Here is a 21496-nt window from a genome sequence, read left to right as displayed (position 1 = left end):
ATCCCACAAATAACACATCAGCACATCCTCCCATCACTGTCAACAAACTGTAAAATGCCTTTTAAACAGACCAGAGTCATGACTGTACAGAAATCAAATCCAGCAATTCAATTTTCCAAGGAATATTTTTTGTTTTTTGTCTGTCTCACCCAGGCTGGAGTGCTCTTGGCTCACTGCAGCCTCCACCTCCCAGGTCCAAGCGATTCTCCTGCCTCAGCCTCCTGAGTAGCTGGGACTACACACATGTGCCACCACGCCCTGCTAATTTTGTATTTTCAGTAGAGATGGGGTTTCACCAGGTTGGCCAGGCTGGTCTCGAACTCCTGACCTCAGGTAATCTACCTGCCTCAGTCTCCCAAAGTGCTGGGATTACAGGCTTGAGCACCGCGCCCAGCCCCAGGGAATGCTTTGCTTAACTGTCTCCCTCCACTTGCTTTGTAAGAAACTCTAGTTCAGGTTGATTTGCAGAAGCTCCTTGAAACCTGTGACAGGAGGTGCTGGGCATCAGGTGAGGAACACCTGGTCCTCGTTAGCCTCTGGGGCTTCCACTCAGGCATTTGTTGTGAATTTTCTTTTCCATTGAGTCCTCACCAGTAATCCATGATCTGATCCAATATAAAAAGACTTCCGATTATTTAGATAATAACATATTACATGTATACAGTGCTTTACCATTTTCAAAGTACTTTCGCATATCTTATTTCATTTGCATATCAGGCATTCAGTGTTGGCTACATTTGTAAAGATAAATACAGGTGATAAATAGACAAAGTCTAAAAAATACTGTATTTTATTATCATCTCCAAATGCGGTTTCAAATAAGACAAATTAAATAAACATATTAAAATGAAAAATCTCTTAAGGAAAGCAGCACACATTCATAAAGTTACCTTTTCCAAGACTAGCAAAATAATGAGCATGATGAGGAACTCAAAGCACGTTTCTAGAGACTTCCATTTCCAGCAATATGGTAGACTGCTAAGCTGACACATCCAATTGCTGAAAACAACCCAAAATATTGAACAAACTACTTTTTAAATAATAATAATTTATTGAAGACAACCAAGAAACTAAGGAATACTGAGAGGGCAATACTAAGTAAAGTCAAGAATCTGAAAATATTTAAGTACAATTAATTACCTAGAGAGCACCAAAATCAATGTTTACCTTGAAGACATTGGTCAAGCTCAGAAATCTGAGAAGTGCAGGAAACTGGAGATAAGATGGAGAGTGGAGAGTCTAATAAGAAACACCTAGAGCTTCCTGTAACACTAGTGTACTCTTCTTTTTTTGTTTTTTTTTTTTTTGTTTTTTTTTCACAGAGTTTCGCTGTTGTTGCCCAGGCTGAAGTGCAATGGCACGATCTTGGCTCACTGCAACCTCCACCTCCCAGGTCCAAGCAAGTCTCCTGTTTCAGCCTCCTGAGTAGCTGAGATTACAGGCTCCTGCCACCACGCCCAGCTCATTTTTGTATTTTTCGTAGAGACCAGGTTTCACCATGTTAGTCAGGCTGGTCTGGAACTCCTGACCTCAGTCAATCCCCCGCCTCAGCCTCCCAAAGTGCTGGGATTACAGGCGTGAGCCACCGCACCCGGCCAACGCTAGCATACTCTTAGTGGCAAGGTGAACTAGACCAGGGATTGCAGAGAAGATTGCTGTCCTGAGGCTTGGCATAGCAATCTGTATGTAACCTCAAGAATCTGTAACCTCAAGCCAGCCCACATGTGAGTTTGCTGTTCTTATCTGCTCTAGTGGCCCTAAATAACTCAAGCTGGAAATTTGGTGGTCCTCAAAGCCCTCAACTGAGAGTTTTGTTTACAAAGACTTACTCTAAAATTCCAGCTCTAGGGAAGATGGAGTAACCACATTCCATCCTGTCTCTCCCACCAAATGCCAGAACACAATGCACAGAGAAGCTGAGGATTCTAAATGCAGTGGCTCATGCCTGTAATCTCAGCACTTTGGGAGGCTGATGCAGGTGGATCACCTGAGGTCAGGAGTTTGAGACCAGCCTGGCCAACATGAGAAACCCTGTCTCTACTAAAAAACACAAAAATTAGCCAGGCATGGTGGCACATGCCTGTAATCCCAGCTACTTGGGAGACTGAGGCAGGAGAATCGCTTGAACCTGGGAGGCAGAGATTGCAGTGAGCCAAGATAGCGCCATTGCACTCCAGCCTGGGCAACAGAGACTCCATCTCAAAAAGACAAAAGTAAATAGCCTGCCGGGAGCTGTGGCTCACACCCGTAATCCCAGCACTTTGAGAGGCCCAGGTGCAGAGCTCAAGAGTTTAAGACCAGGGCAAAACCCCATCTTCACAAAATACAAAAAATACAGCCAGGCACGGTGGTGCGTGCCTATGGTCCAAGCTGCTTGGGAGGCTGAGATGGGAGAATTGCTTGAGCCCAGGGAGGTCAAAGCTGCAGTGAGCTGTAATCGTGCCACTGTACTCCAGCCTACGTGACAGAGTGACGAGACCTTGTCCAAAAAAAAAAAAAGAAGTAAATAGCAGCAGGCGGAATAAATGAGAAAACAAGAATTCAGATTACTGCTGAGCTGGCAGAAAGTTGACCATTTTCCCCTCTCCAGTCCTCCTGCTTGGCCCCAGACATGGTCCTCTCATAGGAGATGCATTGCAGATAAGAGGAATGAAAGCCCAGATTTCTGGCAAGAGGACTAGAAAGATGAGCTCCAGAGTATAAGAAAGCCCTGAAGAACGGGCTGGGCATGGTAACTCACGCCTGTAATCTTAGCACTTTGAGAGGCCAAGGCAGGTGGATTGCCTGAGCTCAGGAGTTCAAGACTAGCCTGGGCAACATGGTGAAAGAAATGACGAAGAAGAAGGAGCTTGGCAAAGTGACACCATAAAGTTATATATAAACTCCCAAATTTAGCAAACTGTATAAATTTACAGATAAATTCAAAGAAATGTATCTTTGAATTCATCCTAAATTCAAAGAAATCAATGTCAAGACACATCATAAGCAAACTTCTGAAAACTGAAGTCAAAGAAAACATCTATAAAACCATCAGAGAAAAGTGCCACAAAGCCGGGCGCAGTGCCTCACTCCTGTAATCCCAGCACTTTGGGAGGCAGAGGCGGGCGGATCACAAGATCAGGAGTTCAAGGCCAGTCTGACCAACATGGTGAAACCCCCTCTCTACCAAAAATACAAAACTTAGCCAAGCATGGTGGTACATGCCTGTAATCCCAGCTACTCAGGAGGCTGAGGCAGGAGAATTACTTGAACCAGGGAGGCAGAGGTTGCAGTGAGCCGAGATCGTGCCATTATACTTCAGTCTAGGTGACAGAGCAAGACTCCGTCTCAAAAAAGAAAAGAAAAGTGTCACAATGCCTATAGAGAAAGAAAAATTGAAATGACTATGGATTTATCATCAGAAACTATGGAGACCAAAAGGAAGTGGCACATTTTTTTTAATGCTGAAAAAACAGACCTGTCAACCCACAATTTTGCAGCCAGCAAAAATATTGTTCAGAAAGGAAGATGAAATAAAGGCATTCTCAATGGAAGGAAAACTAACATTCACTGCCAGCAGATGTCTCTAAAAAAATTGCTAGGGCCGGGAGCAGTGGCTTGCGCCTATAATCCCAACACTTTAGGAGGCCAAGGTGGGTGGATCACCTGAAGTCAGGAGTTCAAGACCAGCCTGACCAACATGGTGAAACCCTGTCTCTGCTAAAGATACAAAAATTAGCCAGACATGGTGGCATACACCTGTAATCCCAGCTACTAGGGAGGCTGAAGCAGGAGAATCACTTGAACCCGGAAGGTGGAGGTTGCAGTGAACCAAGATCATGCCATTGCACTCCAGCCTGGGTGACAGAGCAAGACTCAGTCTCAAAAAAAAAAAAAAAAAGAATTGCTAGATAAAGTTCTTCAGAAAGAAGAAAAATGGCATTTGGAAGGAAACTTGAAACATCAGAAATGAAAGCAACAGACATGATAAATATCTAAATCAATACATTATTCTCCTATTGAGCTCCTTAAAACATGTTGATGACTGAAAGCAAAAATTGTAATATTTTCTAATGAGCTTTCATATATATATATACACACACACACACATATATATATGTAACATATAAGACAAATATAACAGAAAGAGGAAGAATAAAGGGACCTGTATGGTAGAAGGGAGGAGTTAACAAAGATAGATGCATATGTTACTGAAACAGGCCAGGTGCAGTGGCTCATGCCTGTAATCCCAGCACAGGTGGATTGCCTGAGGCCAGGTGTTCGAGGCCAGCCTGATCAACATGGCAAAACCCCATCTCTACTAAAAATACAAAACTTAGGTAGGCATGGTGGCGGGCTCCTGTCATCTCAGCTACTCAGGAAGCTGAAACATGAGAATTGCTTAAACCTGGGAAGCAGAGGTTGCAGTGAGCTGTGATCACACCACTGCACTCCAGCCTGGACCAGAGTGAGATTCCGTCTCAAAAAATAATAATAATAATTAATTAATTAACGAAACAAAAAACAAGCAAATAAAGGGAAACAAAAAAAGAGTTATTCGAATTATTTTTAACCTCTGAGGAGGGTCATTTAAAAACACCTCTAAAAAGAATAATGAAGAAAAAACATGAAAAGTCAAAATAAATGATAACACGAAAAGGAAGTGATATCTGTAAATACGGCAGAGATTATAGACTGGTAAGAGAGTGCTTCAACAACTTTTGCTAATAGCATTGAAAATTTCTACATTCTTAGAACAAAAATAATTACTAAAACTGATTACAAAATAAAAGGAAATATGAATTAGGCCAGTAGTCTAAATTTTCTAGCAAGGAGAACACTAGGCCAAAACAGTTTACAGGAAAGTTCGAACAAACTTAAGGAACAAAGAAACCTTTTAAAAAATTTACCAAGAAATAGAAAATGAGGGACAATTCAACAACTCCAGGTTATGAGGCTAGTATGATTTTGACATCAAAACCTAAACAAGAAGAATTTGAGAATTTAAAATTCTAAGCCCATTTAATTCATGAATAAATATGCAAAAAATCCCAAGCAAATATTAGCAAACCAAATCCAACTGCATATTTTTTTTTTTGCAATAACATGTTTTTGAAAAAATAAAACAGCCGGGCACGGTGGCTCACACCTGTAATCCCAGCACTTTAGGAGGCTGAAGCGGGCAGATCACCTGAGGTCAAGAGTTCGAGACCAACCTGGCCAACATGGTGAAACCCCTGTCTCTACTAAAAATACAAAAATCAGTTGGGCGTGGTGGCGGGCACCTGTAGTCCCAGCTACTCAGGAGGCTGAGGCAGGAGAATCACTTGAACCTGAGAGGAGGAGGTTGCAGTGAGCCAAGATCGCACCACTGTACTCCAGCCTGGGTGACAGAGTGAGACTTTGTCTCAAAAAAAATAAAAAATAAATAAAAGTAAAACACAGCACACCAAAGCTGAGTTTATCTCAGGAATTCAAGACTGATTTTATATTTTAAAATCCACCAATATTAAATGTTAAAGGAGAAAAATCTTATTATCCTCTCCATAGATACAGAAAAAGCATTTTATAAAATTCCACATCCATTTATGATTTTTTAAAAGTTTCTTAACTATTAACAATAAATCAGAAGTGAAAGAAAATTTCCTTAATCCTCTTTTTTTTTTTTTTTTTTTTTGAGATGGAGTCTAGCTCTGTTGCCCAGGCTGGAGTACAGTGGCACAATCTCAGCTCACTGCAACCTCCACCTTCCTGGTTCAAGGGATTCTTGTGCTTCAGTCTCGCGAGTAGCTGGGATTACAGACTTGTACCACCATGCCCAGCTAATTTTTGTATTTTTAGTAGAGACGGGGTTTTGCCATGTTGGCCAGGCTGGTCTCAAACTCCTGGCCTCCCGAAGTGCTGGGATTACAGGCATGAGCCACCATGCCCAGCCAAAAAATTCCTTAATCTGATTGAAAAGATGTCTATTTAAAACTTCTCAATTGTTTGGTTTCCCCTCTGGCATTGAAGGAGCTTGGAAGTCATCACCCCATCCTAACAACAAGTAAAAAGCTGAACAAACTGAAAAATCAATAACTCTTCTGAAGTCCATCAGAGAAGTGAGGTCACATGGCAAATCACTGTTCCCAGAGTTGAAGAGACAGATATGCGAAGACAGAGAATCACAACCTACCAAACCAGACACCCATGAGCAGAAACTTCCGCAGAAACAGTACCATAGCAGAGAAATCTAAGCTGCAATCGACAAATTTCTGGGGACTCTGTGTGGACTAGCCTAAGAGTTTGAAACTCCAAGGGGACCCAGTCATAGAGGAGGACCCACACTTATATGACTTCGACCTCCTTGAGATTGACCAGGTTCTCACACTGAGACAGAAAAAACCTACTCATGGCAGTGGGGAGGAAAAGGAACCATTTTAAAATATGCTGGAGCATTCTGTTCTTCCTAACAAGGCCTGCCCTCAAGGGCTCCCAGGCGTGGTGGCCGGCGCCTGTAATTCCAGCTACTCGGTAGATTACTATACTACAATTCCTTCTAGCCAATACATTACGTTCAGCTATCAAGAAAAAATATAAGGCATAGTAAAAGGCAAAGAAAGAAAAAACTCACACATACACACACACAATTTGGAAAGGCAAAGCAAGCATCAGAACCAGATTCAGATGACAGGGACGGTGGAAATATCAGACCAGAGATTTTAAATAATTAAGTTTTGTGGGGGTTTTTTTTTGGTGGGTTTTTTTTTTTTTTTTTTTTTTTTTTTTTTTTTTTGAGACAGGGTCTGGCTCTGTCACCCAGGCTAGAGTGCAGTGGCTTGATCTGGGCTCACTACAGGCTCCATTTCCCAAGCTCAAGTGATCCTCCCACCTCAGCCTCCCAAGTAGTTGGGACTACAGGCACACATCACCACACCCAGCTAATTTTTGTATTGTTTTGGGATTACAGGTGTGAGCCACTGCCCCCAACCCCTTTTATTTTTAATCTATATGCATCATTATATTTAAAATGGATTTCTTGTAGACAACATATAGTTGGGTCTTGTTTTTTGATCCACTCTGACAATCTCTGTCTTTTACTTGAGGTATTTAGACTATTGATGCTTAAAGTTATTACTGATATAGTTGGGTCAATATCTACTATATTTGTTGTTGTTTTCTTTCCATTGCCCTTGTTCTCTGTTCCTATTTTTGTTTCCTACTCTTTTTCTGCCTTTTGTAGTTTTTTTTCTTTTTTTCAAGATAAGGTCTTGCTGTGTTGCCCAGGCTGGAGTGCAGTGGCACAATCACGGCTCACTGCAGCCTCAACCTCTCTAGCTCAAGCAATCCTTCTAACCTCAGTCTCCCAAGTGGCTGGGACTCCAGGCGAGCACAATCACACCTGGCTAATTTTTTTTTTTTTTTTTTTTGTATTTTTTGTAGAAAAAGGGTTAATGGAGCGTTTTTTCCTCCTTTCTTAACATATCTGTTATAATTATTTTTTAAAGTTTTTTTAGAGGTTGCCCTAGAATTTGCAGTGTACGTTTAGAGCTAATCCAAGTCTTCTTTCAAATAACACCATGCCTCTTCATGGATAATGCTAGTGCTTTATAATAACAAAACAGGCCGGGCCCAGTGGCTCAAACCTGTAATCCCATCACTGTGGGAGGCCAAGGCAGGCAGATCACTTGAGGTCAGGAGTTCAAGACCAGCCTGACCAACATGGTGAAACCCTGTATCTACTAAAAATACAAAAATTAGCCAGGTGTGGTGGCAGGCGCCTGTAATCCCGGCTACTCAGGAGGCTGAGGCAGGAGAATCACTTGAACCTGGGAGGCAGAGGTTGCCGTGAGCAGAGGTCTCGCCACTGCACTCCAGCCTGGGCGACAGAGCAAGACGCAGTCTCAAAAAAATAAAATATAATAACAAAATAATACCAATCTCTCATTCCTACTTCTTGTATTACTGTCTTCGTTCATTTCATTTATACATATGTGTTATGGACCAAATGTTTGTGTTACCCCCAAATTCATATATTGAAGCCCTAATCTCCAATGTGATAATATTTGGAGATTGGGCCTGTGGCAAGTAATTAGGACTAAAGGAAGTCAAGAGGGCAGAGTGCTGGTCTAATGGTATCAGTGCCCTTATATGAAGAGACAACAGAGTGCTTTCTTTTGTTTTGTCTGCGATGTGAGGACAGAGTGAGGAGGTGGCCGTTTGCAAGCCAGGATGAGGGCCCTCCCCAGAACCTGAGCACGCTGGCACCTTGATCTCAGACTTCCAGGCCCAGAACTGAGAGAAACTAACTTCTATCATTTAAACCTCTGTCTACGGTATTTTATTATGACAGCAGACAGAGCTATTATTATTTTAAACAACTTTTAACTATGAGATCAATTACGAATAAGAAAAATAAAAATTTTTATCTTACTTTCACTTTTTTCTTCTCCAATTCTCTTACTTTTTGTAGATTCAACTTTCTAATCCATATCATTTTCTTTTTTTCTGAAGTATTTATCATTTCTTGCAAGGCAAGTCTACTGGCAACAAATTTGGTTAAGTTTTCCTTGTCTGAGAAAGTCTTTATTTTGACTGGGCATAGTGGTGGCTCACACCTATAATCCCAGCACTTTGGGAGGCCAAGGTGGGTGGATCAGTTGAGGCCAGGAGTTAACGACCAGCCTGGCCAACATGGAGAAACCCCATCTCTACTCAAATTACAAAAAATTAGCCAGGCGTGGTGGCACGTGCCTGTAATCTCAGCTACTCAGGAGGCTGAGGCAAGAGAATCGCTTGAATCCTGGAGGCAGGGGTTGCTGTGAGCCAATTTCATGCCATTGCATTCCAGCCTGAGCACCAGAACAAGACTCCACCAAAAAAAAAAAGAAAAGAAAAAGAAAAAGAAAAAAGAAAAGAAATCTATGCTTTTGAAGAATAATTTCACAGGGCAGAGCGTTCTAGGCTGGTGTTTGGGGTTTTTTTTCCTCAACACTTTAAGTATTTCACTCCATTCTCCTCTTCCTTACATGGTTTCTGAGGAGAAAGTAAATATAATTCTTATCTTTGCTCCTCATAGATAAAGTGTTTTTTCCTTGTGGATTATTTTAAGATTTATTTCTTTATTTTTGATTTCCTATAGTTTCACCAGGTTGCCCAGACTGGTCTTAAACTCCTGAGCTCAGGTGACCTGCCTGCCTCGGCCTCCCAAAGTGCTGGGATTACAGGTGTGAGCCATGGCACCTGGCCAGTTAAATAATTATGACTAACATGTTGAAGAATCTAATGGATAAAATAGACAACATGGAAGAACAAATAGGCAGTGCAAGCAGAGAGATAGATATTCTAAGAAAAAAAATCAAAAAGAAATGCTAGAGCCCAAAAATACTGTAAGAGAAATGAAGAATTCCTTCAATGGACTCAACTGGGGAGAGACTGTCTGAGCTTGAGGATCTGACAACAAAAACTTCCAAAATGAAAAATCAAAGAGAGAAGACTGAAAAACAGAAGATTATCCTAGAACTGTTGTACAACTACAAAAGATGTAACATACACATAATGGGAATATCAGAAGGAGAGGAAAGAGAGAAAAAAAAAACAAAACGGAAGAAACACTTGAGACTGGGCACGGTGGCTCACGCCTATAATCCCAGTTCTTCAGGAGGCCTAGGCGGGCATATCTTTTGAGCTCAGGAGTTCAACACCAGCCTGGCCAACATGGCAAAAACCCATCTCTACAAAAAATACAAAAATTAGCTAAGTGTGATGGCATGTCCCTGTAGTCCCAGCTACTCAGGAGGCTGAGGTAGGAGGATCACTTGAGTCCAGAAGTCAGAGGTTGCAGCGAGCTCAGCTGCCCCACCAAACTCCAGCCTGGGCAGCAGAGGAAACCCTGTCTCAAAAAAAAAAAAAAAAAAGGAGGAAGAAGAAGAAGGAGGAGAAGAAATGTTTGAAGCAGTAATTACTGAGAATATTTCCCAAATTAATGTCAGACACAAAACCACAGATCTAGGAAACTCAGAGAACACCAACCTGGATAAATACCACAAAAAAAACAAACAAACAAAAAACTATACTATGTATATGTATTCAAACTATGGGAAAACAATTAAACAAAGGGATGAAGAAAAATATACCATGGTAACACTAATCAAAAGAAACCAGGGATAGCTACATTAATGTCAGACAGAGCAGATTGCAAAGCAAGGAAAGTTATCAGGGATAAAGAGAAGCATTGCCTGATGATAAAGAGGTCAAATCTCCAAGAAAATATAATAATTCTTAATGTGTATGCACCTAACAACAGCATCAAAATATACGAGACAAAAACTGACAGAACTGCAGAGAGAAATAGATAAATCTACTCTTACAGTTGGAGGCTTCAACACCTTCTATTGGAAATGGACAAACTCAGCAGGCAGAAAATCATAAGGACATAGTGGAATTCAATAACACCATCCATCATCCGGCTGTAATTGACATCGATCAACTACTTCATTCTAGCAACAACACAATATACATTCTTCCCGAGCTCCCATGGAACATTCACCAAGATAGATCCCATCCTGGGCCATAAAACACCCCTTAACAATTTTTTTGAAACAAAAATTATAAAATATCTGCTGTCAGACTAAAATGGAATTTAACTAAAAATCAATCATGGAAAGAAAGCTGGAAGTGTTCAAAATACTTGGAGATTAAATACCACACTTTTTCATAACACATGGCTCAAAGAAGAAATCTCAAGAGATATGGGGTTGTAGAGAGGAAGTTGGTTAAAAGATACAAAATTCCAGTTAGACAGGAGAAATAAATTTAAGAGACCTGTTGTACAACCTGGTGACTGTAGTTAATAACAATGTATCATACTCTTGAAAATGTGAAGTAGACTGTAAGTGTTCTCACCACAAACATGATAACTTTGTGAGGTCATATATATGTTAATTAGCTCAATTTAGCCATTCCACTATATGTATATAGTGGAATATATATAGAAATATATTATATTGAAATATATATTATGTATATCTTGAAATATATATTTTGAAACATGTTACACACAATAAATACACACAATGTTACCACTTTAAAACATTAAAATTCAATAAAATAATCTCAAGAGGAATAAAAATATTTTGAACTAAATGAAGATGAAAATGTGACATCAAATTTTGTGGGATGCAGCAAAAGTAGTGCATAGAGGAAGATTTATAGCCTTGAATACATATATTAGAAAAGAAGGAAGATCTAAAATCAATAATCTAAGCTTCCTTTTTAGAAAACTAGAAAAAAGAGCAAATTAATTCTGAAGTAAACAGAAGAAAAGAAATAACACAGCTAGGCACGATGGCTCATGCCTGTAATCCCAGCACTTCAGGAGGCTGAATCACTTGAGGTCAGGAGTTCAAGACCAGCCTGGCCAACATAGCAAAACCCCGTCCCTACTAAAAATACAAAATACTAAAATACTAATATACAAAAAAAAAATACAAAAAAATTAGCCGGGCTTGGTACCTGAGTAGCCTACAGTCCCAGCTACTCAGGAGACTGAGACAGGAGAATTGCTTGAACCCAGGAGGCAGAGGTTGCAGTGAGCCGAGATCACACAACTGCAGCCCAGCCTGGGCAACAGAGCGAGACTCAGTCTCGGAAAAAAAAAAAAATTAACTCAAAATGAATCATAATGAATCATAGGCCTACATGTAAAGTGCACAAATGCACAAGTATAAAATTCCTAGAAGATAACATAAGAGAAAATGTAGATGACCTTGAATTTGGTGATGACTTCTTAGATGCACCCCTAAAGCTCCAGATGCGCCAGGCCTGGTAGCTCACGCCTGTAATCCCAGCACTTTGGGAGGCCGAGGCGGGCAGATCACCTGAGGTCAGGAGTTCGAGACCAGCCTGATGAACACGGAGAAACCCCGACTCTACTAAAAATACAAAATTAACCAGGCATGGTGGCAGGCGCCTGTAGTCCCAGCTACTCGGGAGGCTGAGGCAGGAGAATCGCTTGAACCCGGGAGGCGGAGGTTGTGGTGAGCCGAGATCACACCATTGCACTCCAGCCTGGGCGACAGAGTGAGACTCCGTCTCAAAAATAAATAAATAAATAAAGGCCAAGATGCAACACTAAAGACCCAACAAATCCTACCAAAGTTTTAACCTGTTCTACCAAGAAACAAATACTATTTCAGAGTATAGAGAAGAAGCAGTCTCCAACCCCTTTTATGAAACTATCATAGTCTTGATTGTGAAACCCAACAATATTATAAGCAAGGGAAGTTATAAGCTTCATCAGTGACCATACCAATGGAAATACATACTGAAACAGGATAATTTAAGTCAGGCCTTGTACCTGTAATCTCAGTTGATACTCAGGAGGCCAAGGCAGGAGGATTCTTGGGGCCAAGAGTTTGAGACCAGCCTGGTCAACATAGTGAGATCTCTGTCTCTAAAAAAAACCATAAAACATTTTAATGAAATAGGATAATTTGGAGAAGATTTATTTACAATGTGTGGTTGAAGGGGAACAACAAGGGATCTTGTTCTTGAGATAGGAACCAGGGAAGAGAAAGTTTACCAGACCTCAGAAGAAGAGAGAGTGGTTGGAGCAAGCAACTCATGTCTCAAAAAATATAACCAGCCAGAAATGAATACACTGTCCTCCCTTCCTCCAGTCTCCTGCTAGGGCTCCCCACTGGCCTGATCCAGCTGTCAACCAGAGGGTACAGGACCTCGATGAAGAAATTCACATGGGTCAGCCCTGCTGGGCAGTGGGCAAAGTGCAGTAAAAAGAGCAAGCACATCTGGAAGGGCAAAGGGAAGATCTCCAAATTGCAGGCCAGCTGGTGGCTGTAACCTCCACCTCCTGGGTTCAAACAATTCTCCTGTGTCAGCCTCCAAAGTAGCTAGGATTACAGGTGCCCACCACTATGCCTGGCTAATATTTTTTATAGTTTTAGTAGAGACAGGGTTTCACCATGTTGGCCAGACTGGTTTTGAACTTCTGACCTCAAATGATCCACCAACCTAAGCCTCCCAAAGTGATGGGAATTCAGGCCTGAGCCACCACAGCCAGCCTGCTTTAACTTTAAAAAAACAAATTAACTAAAAAAACAAATTTTCCTCCTTTAAAAAATTAAAGGAGAAAGAAATCTTGGTTATCCCTATAGATATAGGAAAGATGTTTCCTAGGATTCAATATCCTTTCTTGATTAGAAAAAAAAAAAAATTAGTAAACTAGGAATAGACAAAAATTTTCCTTAACATGATAAAGGAGATCTACAAAAAAACAAAACAAAACAAAAAGCCTACAGCAAACATCAGAAGCTGAAATGCTGAAGGCTTTCCCTGTGAGCCTTCAACAAGATGAGGATGCCTGATAACCCCACTCCTTTCAACATTATGCTAGGGGTCTCACAGGAAGTCAGACAGTGCAATAAGGCAAGAAAAAGAAATAACAGGAGGTTTAGGAAGAGACAAGTCATTAATATTACAGTTGACATAATGTCTACAAAGGAATTCCCCTAAATAATATACATATGTTATTAAGATATTACAGTTAATAAAAGTATAACAAGATTTCTAAACACAAAATCAGGATACAAAAATCAGTTGTGGCCGGGTGTGGTGGCTCACACCTGTAATCCCAGCACTCTGGGAAAGGAAGAAACTAGCTTGTATACCAGGTGCCACAGACTGCAAGGCTTAATCTACAGGAAAGTGTTTCTTCACATTTCTGGAGGCTGGGATTCTGAGACCAAGGTGACTGCAGGGATACCTCCTTCCAAGGCCTTTCTCCTTGGCTTGCAGATGGCTGCCTCCATTCTGAGTCTTCACTTGATCTTGCCTCTGCATGTGGCTGTCCTAATCTCCTCTTCCGAGATAGACACCAGTCATGTTGAATTAGGATGTACCCTCATGGCCTCATTTTAATTTCATTCCCTCTTTAAGATCCTATCTCCAAATACACATTCTGAGGTGCTAGGCATTAGGGCTTCAACTTATGAATTCTGGGGGTGGGAGGACAATATAGTTCCTAACACCTGGGAAACCGTGGTATGAACTCAGCTCAGTCTTTAAAAGGGTAGTTTTAAGATTTAGTGAGTAGTTAAGATTTAGTGAGGTCATTACTGTGGGTCCTAATACAATTTGACTGATATAAGAAAAGGAAATTATGACACAGATAACTGGGAGCAGTGTCTCGACGCCTGTAATCCCAGCACTTTGGGAGGCTAAGGCAGGCAGATCATGAGGTCAGGAGTTTGAGATCACCTTGGCCAACATGGCAAAACCCCGTCTCTACTAAAATTACAAAAATTAGCTGGGCGTTGTGGTGGGCGTCTGTAATCGGGAGGCTGAGGCAGGAGAATCACTTGAACCCAGGAGGTGGAGGTTGCAGTGAGCTGAGATCACGCCACTGCACTCCAGCCTGCTCATACAAGACTGTCTCAAAAAAAAAAAAAAGAAAGAAAGAAAGAAAAGAAAAGACACAGACACACACGGGGGACAACCACATGAGGACCCAGAGAGAATAGGACCATCCACAAGCCAAGGAGAGAGGCTGCAGGGGGAGCTGATCCTGCTGACACTTTGATCTTGGACTTCCAGTCCGCAGGAATAGGAGAGACTCCACTTCTGTTATTTAAGCCCCCTAGTCTGTGGTACTTTGTTACAGCAACCCTTGAAGGGAACAGTCTGCAGGCTGATAATCCTAAAGAAACCCTGGCCCCCAAGGCTGCCCCAGATCTTCCCCATTTCCCCCCAGGACTATCCATGTAAGAAAGACTTAGGCTCACTTGTCTGAGTCAGTGACATTATGGACCCAAGAAACAAAAATAAGATGAGTTGGGAGTGAATACGAGAGGATGCAAATTTTCTTTCAAGTCATTGGTGGGGGTTTGGGAGCGGTAAAATGGGGGATAGAAATGTTTCAGTCAAGAAAAAAATAATCAAGGCATGCTGATAGATCCCTAAACAATCTCAGTCTGTGATGACTTTGTCATTTCGAATGATATCTTTACTGATATTTGTCAGTTTCTTCTATAAACTGCAGTTTTCACAGGTAACCTTGTGAACAGATGGGTTTCTTGTGAACCAGCACGCCCACGTCTTTAGAATGTAGCCAGGTCTTCTGATTTTTCATTCCCTATTTTGGCAGTCAACAGACAGGCCACTTGTCTTTGCTGCTAAGGTGGAAGAAGGAGATAAAAGGATTTATTATCTGAACATTCCGGAACCTTCCAAACAAATCTGTTTTTTTTCCCCCTAAAAGCTGGACCACATTTCACAAGATGAGAAGTACATTTTCTTTCTAAACCAGCTTGTTCATCTCTGCTTGGTTCACACAAGCATTGACTCCTTATTGAATGACAATCTGCTAACCCACAGAGTAGGAGATTGCTATGTCAGCACAGCAGTTGCACGCTGAAAATCCAGAGGATTAAGTGAGTTTGCATCATTCATCACTAGAGTTCTGTGGTCACGTTGCAGCGTCTCCATCACCAGCCACCCGCTGGCAGGTCCTTGGGCTGTGTGAGAAGGGGATGAGATCAGCGTCCAGGGGAGAGCCCAGAGGGAACCACAGGCAGCCCCTCTGCTCACAAGAGGGGCTCATGCTCCCCACAAATGAGACACCCCGTGGCTGGGGCACCAGGCTCATCAGGCAGAAAGTGGGCTGGATTTCAGCCTTCACAGTTTGCGCAGCCTTAGAACCCACACAGCCCTGGACAGCATCAACCATTATGAACTCCACAGCAAAGGTAGCAGAATGTTCAAAGTGATGCTTTGGGTTCCAAGCTACTTTCAAGGGGATAGGAAATAGTCTAGAACCTGATCCACAACCTGTGAGCCTTCTCACTGCCCCCACCAAAAAATATACAGAGTGGGCCAGTTGAGAGACATGATTTTGAAGAGAAGATTGCCTGAGGGGTGTCTCTGTGGAGAAAGCTGTGCTTCCTGAGGGGAAGTGGGGGCCTCCCCTCATCTCAAATCTGTGGGTTTCCACAAAGTTTCTCAGAGAGCTCACCCTGGGATTCCCTCTTGCTGATGGAGAGAAGGCTGGCGCCCTTACCATCCAGGAAATCCAGAGAGTGGGTGTCAGGCGGCGGGAGGCTGATGAAAGCCCCAATCGTGTCAGGCCTAACCCCGGAGCCTACAAATGTGGCCTTATTTGGAAAGAGGGTCTTTGCCGATGTTATTAAGTTTAGGATCTCAGGATGGGGAGATTATCTGGGATTAGCCCTAAATGAGATTATATGAGCCCTAAATGCAATTAACCGTTCCCCTGTAAGAGAGGGGCAAAAGGAGGTTTGCCCAAGGCAGAGGAGATGGCGATGTGATGCAGAGGTGGGGACTGAGTGATGCGGCCACAGGCCAAGGGTTGTCAGCAGACACCGCAAGCCGGAAGCAGCAAGCTGGGGATTCTCCCAACAGTCGCAGAGGGAGCAGGGCTATGCGCACACCTTGATTTCAGCCCCATGACCTTGGTTTCAGACTTCTGTCCTCCAGGACTGTGAAAGAATAAATTTCTGTGTTAAGCATCGTAATTTGTCGTAATTTTTTAGAGAACCACAGAGAACTAATGTACAGGATGACTACTGCCTGCTTTTTTTAATTATTATTTTTATTTATTGATTGATTGCTTGAGACAGAGTTTCACTCTTGTTGCCCAGGCTGGAGTACAATGGCACAATCTCGGCTCACTGCAGCCTCCGCCTCCCAGGTTCAAGCAATTCTCCTGCCTCAGCCTTCCAAGTAGTTGGGATTACAGGCATGCGCCACCACGCCCAGCTAATATTGTATTTTTAGTAGAGACGGGGTTTCACCATGTTGGTCAGGCTGGTCTCGAACTCTTGACCTCAGGTGAACCACCTGCCTCGGCCTCCCAAAGTGCTGGGATTTTGGGCATGAGCCACCACATGGTTTTTAAAATAAATTTTTGTGTGTGTGAACCAGGCACAGTGGCTCAAGGCCGTAATCCCAGCACTTTGGGAGGCAGCGGTGGGCTGATCACTTGAGGTCAGGAGTTCAAGACCAGCCTGGCCAACATGGCGAAACCCCGTCTCCTCTAAAAATACAAAAATTAGCTGGGCATGGTGACGCATGCCTGTAATCCCAGCTACTCAGGAGGCTGAGGTAAGAGGATTGCTTGAACCCAGGAGGTGGAGGTTTCAGTGAACTGAGATCGCGCCACTGCACTCCAGCCTGGGCAAGAGAGTGAGACTCTGTCTCAAAAATAATAATATTTATTTTTGTAATGACATGGGGTCTCACTAGGTTGCTGGTCTTGAACTCTTGGCCTCAAGTGATCCTCCCTCCTCAGCTTCCCGAAGTGCTGGGTTTACAGGTGCGAGCCACCATGTCTGGCCCTGCCTGCTTTGATGCCAGAACCAGAAGCAAGCACTGGGTTGGGGTTGGCCTCCCTCCCAGAGCTTGTCGGGGCAAGCCACACAAGAGGGTCAGAACCAGCTGCGGCCACACGGAGAGGGAACCAGCATGGGGTCCGCTAGGGGCCTGACCAATAAGACCACCTGGAGAGGCGGAAACCCCAGCAGCAAAAAGCTCCAGGTAGACCCAAGGGACTAAAGCAAAGCGTCTCAAATGATCATCAAGAAGAGACTCCAGGAAGTGCAGACCCACAGAGAAGCCCCGCCAGGAGAAAGGGCAGCTTTCAACCACAGCCAGACCCAAAGGATGCACAGCCAGCTGCCCATGCACCTACTCGGGTGAGAGTTGTCCCGGGCCCTAAAACCCCTCACCCAGCTCCCACCTTGGGAGAAAGGACAGAAGCCAGCCTCATCCCTTTCCCATGCAGTCTTCCAGCCCTAAGCAGCCTCAGCTGGAGCCAGAAGAATGGTTTGAAGTTTTGACTAATATCTTGGCCTGGACATTGAAATTCCAAATTGAGACTGTTTTTTTTTTTTTTTTTTTTCCATTTAAAGCAACCATCAGACAGACTATTTCCTAAGAGGAGCAGAAAAGTCCAAGCCCGCCAGGGTCTGGGAACATGAATCCGGCTCAACAAACTTTAAAGGGGCAGCACAGGACAAAAGCTAAAGTCGCCTTCCAATTGCATCGCAAGCTGTGCTCGTTCCACACACCGGTTGCACAAAGGCTGGTGAAAACATCTCAGTGGAACTGAGAGTAGCCAAGTTCCCGTGAAAGGAAAACATGCAAATCTGTTTTCAGTATCACTTTCAAGCTTCCTGAGTGGAGCCTTTGGCCTGGAATGACTCGCATTGACGTCAGCCGGAGGCAGCCATATCGCAGCAGCTGCCATCCCTTCCTCACCCGCAGCCCCCCGGGGCAGAAGACACTCTGGTTTTGTTCATGGGAGATTAAAAACAGTTGCTGCTGAATCCATAATTCACAACCCCTGTGATCACCAGGGCCAGGAATACTGAGCAGAAAGCACAAGGCGTCCACATTAAAACCAAGGGGAACGGGCGCAGTGGCTCACCCCTGTAATCCCAGCACTTTGGGAGGCCAAGGCAGGCGGATCGCCTGAATTCAGGAGTTCAAGACCAGCCTGGTCAACATGACGAAAACCCTGCCTCTACTAAAAATACAAAAAAAGTAACTGGGCGTGGTGGCTCATGTCTTTAGTCCCAGCTACTTGGGAGGCTCAAACACGAGAATCGCTTGAACCCAGGAAGCAGAGGTTGCAGTGAGCCGACATCATGACATTGCACTCTGGCCTAGGCGACAGAGTGAGACTGTCTCAAAAAAAAAAAGAAAGAAAGAAAGAAAAAGGCCGGGCGCGGTAGCTCACGCCTGTAATCCCAGCACTTTGGGAGGCCGAGGCGGGTAGATCAGCTGAGATCAGGCGTTCAAGACCAGCTTGGCCAACGTGGAGAAACCTGTCTCTACTAAAAGTACAAAAATTAGCCGGGCGTGGTGGTGGTGGGTGCCTCTTATCCCAGCTATTCAGGAGGCTGAGGCAGGAGAATCACTTAAACCCGGGAGGCAGAGGTTGCGGTGAGCCAAGATCACGCCACTACACTCCAACCTAGGCGACAAGAGCAAGACTCTGTCTGAAAAAAAATTAAATAAATAAATTTTAAAAATAAAAAACAAAAAAAGGGGGAGACCCACAAAAAAGATGCCAGAGACAGGGATCATGGTCAACTGGGACCCCGCCCAGGGCACCACACGCTTGCCGGTTCTCGTGAGCCTCAAGGCGATGGGATCTACACCACACATCTGAGGCTCTGATAAACTGCTGGAAACACGGGCTGATACATGATGCTGCTTTGTTTTATGGCACTCTGTGAGGGAGAGAGGGCAGGTACCCCACAGCCCAGGGTGGACTCCTCTTGCTTACGGTCTCCTAGCAGAGCAGCAATCACCCAGGAGGAGAGAACAAGCTCCTTCCCAGGGCTGCACTGGGGCTGGTAGCAGTGGTGGCAATGTCGATTGTCATGTGCCCTGCCCTGCACTGGTGGCCTGGACCCTGACTCTATTTTGAATCTTCTGGTTCCTTCCAGCATCCAGGACAAGGCCCTGGCAGTAAAACCCAGCTCCACACGGCTCCTGCAGCATGGAGCTGGTTCTCCTCCAAAAGTCCTGAGAGATGTATCATTTCTCAAGCTGGTAGATAATTCTGCCCCCTTTCTATAGTGCCTCTCAGACACATCCCGTAGGTAATTGTTGCTTGAAGCCTCTATTAAAATGTGAGGCAACAGAAGCCAGTGGACTCTGCATCCCTTTCCTTCGTTTAGTCTCAGGATAGAATGGTCTTTCTAACTAAGCCAGTGATTTGGGCATAAGGAAAGGAATGAGTGTGGGCAAAGGGAGGTGGGGGAGAGGGCTGGCGTGCACTGCTACACTCTCTGTGGTTTTAAGATCCTTCAAATAGAAGCTGTGAACATGTGCCTGAGTGCAGTAGCTCACGCTTGTAATCCCAGCACTTTGGGAGGCCGCGGCAGGCAGGTCACTTAAGGTCAGCAGTTCAAGACCAGACTGGCCAACATGGTGAAACTCCATCTCTACTAAAAGTACAAAAATTAGGTGTGGTGGCAGGTGCCTGTGATCCCAGCTACTCGGGAGGCCGAGGCAGGAGAATTGCTTAAACCCAGGAGATGGTGTTGCAGTGAGCCGAGATCACGCCACTGCATTCTAGCCTCGGCAACCGAGCGAGAGACTTTGTCTCAAAGAAAAAAAAAAAAAAAAAAAAAGTCACGCACAGTAGCTCACGCCTGCAATCCTAGCACCTCAGGAGGCCAAAGCAAGTGGATCACCTGAGGTCAGGAATTCGAGACCAGCCTGGCCAACGGGCGAAACCCTGTCTCTAGTAAAATGCAAAAATTAGTTGGACATGTTGGCGTGCGCTTGTAATCCCAGCTACTCAGGAGGCTGAGACAGGAGAATGGCTTGAACCCGGGGGGCAGAGGCTGCAGTGAGCCGAGATCGTGCCATTGCACTCCACTCTGGGTGACAAGAGTGAAACTCTGTGTTAAAAAAAATAAAAAAAATAGAAGCTGTAAACATGTGGCTGTGCCTTGGGACTGTCTGGCTTCAGCACTGCTCTGAAGTCAGGGCCGGCGGAGAGCAGAGCTTACTACCAGAGGACGTGAGTGCAGATCCTGCTGCAGGCTCCACCACTTGTCTGAGCGGGACACCAAGCCCAGCTCTTGCTGCTGCCACTGCTTCCCCCCAGGGGCCTCCCCAAACCCCACTCCTGGGCTGAGGTCTGGCCCCTCCCCTCACCAATCACAGTGCCATCATAGGTGATGTCATTTCCCAGTATACTGAGCAACGCGAGGGTGGGAGCTTCGGCCTGTCCAAATCCCAGCACCCATCACATAAAATGCAAAATGAAACACGCCAACCGCAGATAAAGTCCAGATGGTATTCTTATTGCTGGCGTTGCGATATCAGTAAGTATCAGCAAGTAACCATCATTCCCCATGCCTCCCTTTCTTGGGTCTAAGGAAAACTCGTAAGGTTGTGTGGATCCACATCAAGGACCGTCTGCTCGGAGGTGGGAGACTCTTCTGGGGAAAGGCAGACAGTGAAGAGAAACAAGAGCTGTTTTGCTGTTGTTACTTTTAATCAATCTTTTATTCACAGCTACAAACCTTTAATCAATTATGGATAAGGCACAAAAGCTTTTTGAGATGCCGATAAAGGAATCCGTACTGAGAGACCACATAAAATCCAAGTGCTGAGCTGGCCATGGGCTTGGCGGGTCAGCAGCACACGGAGGCACAGAGATGGTGGCACCAACAGAAAGGAATGTGGGAAAATTTTGTCCCCCAGAAAATACGAATGGAACAATAGAATGAGGTTCAGGGTTGAAATGGCAAAGTCAACGTTGCTGTCATTCTCTTGGGTCCCTTCCATGTGCTGGGCTACAATTATAAATGGGGCATGCTGGCTGCATGCCAGGGGCTCCTGGCCTCCAGGAGACAGACACTGTCACACCAGGCTAAGCAAGTGCCATAAAGTCAGGGATCGCTTGGGGCCAGGAGTTAAAGACCAGCCTGGGCAACACAGCAAGATGCCATTTCTACAAAAACAAAAAAAAAAGAAA

The sequence above is a fragment of the Piliocolobus tephrosceles genome, chromosome 1 (genome assembly GCF_002776525.5).
Source record: "Piliocolobus tephrosceles isolate RC106 chromosome 1, ASM277652v3, whole genome shotgun sequence".
Lineage (NCBI taxonomy): Eukaryota > Metazoa > Chordata > Mammalia > Primates > Cercopithecidae > Piliocolobus > Piliocolobus tephrosceles.
Note: the sequence above shows the minus strand (reverse complement) of the source record.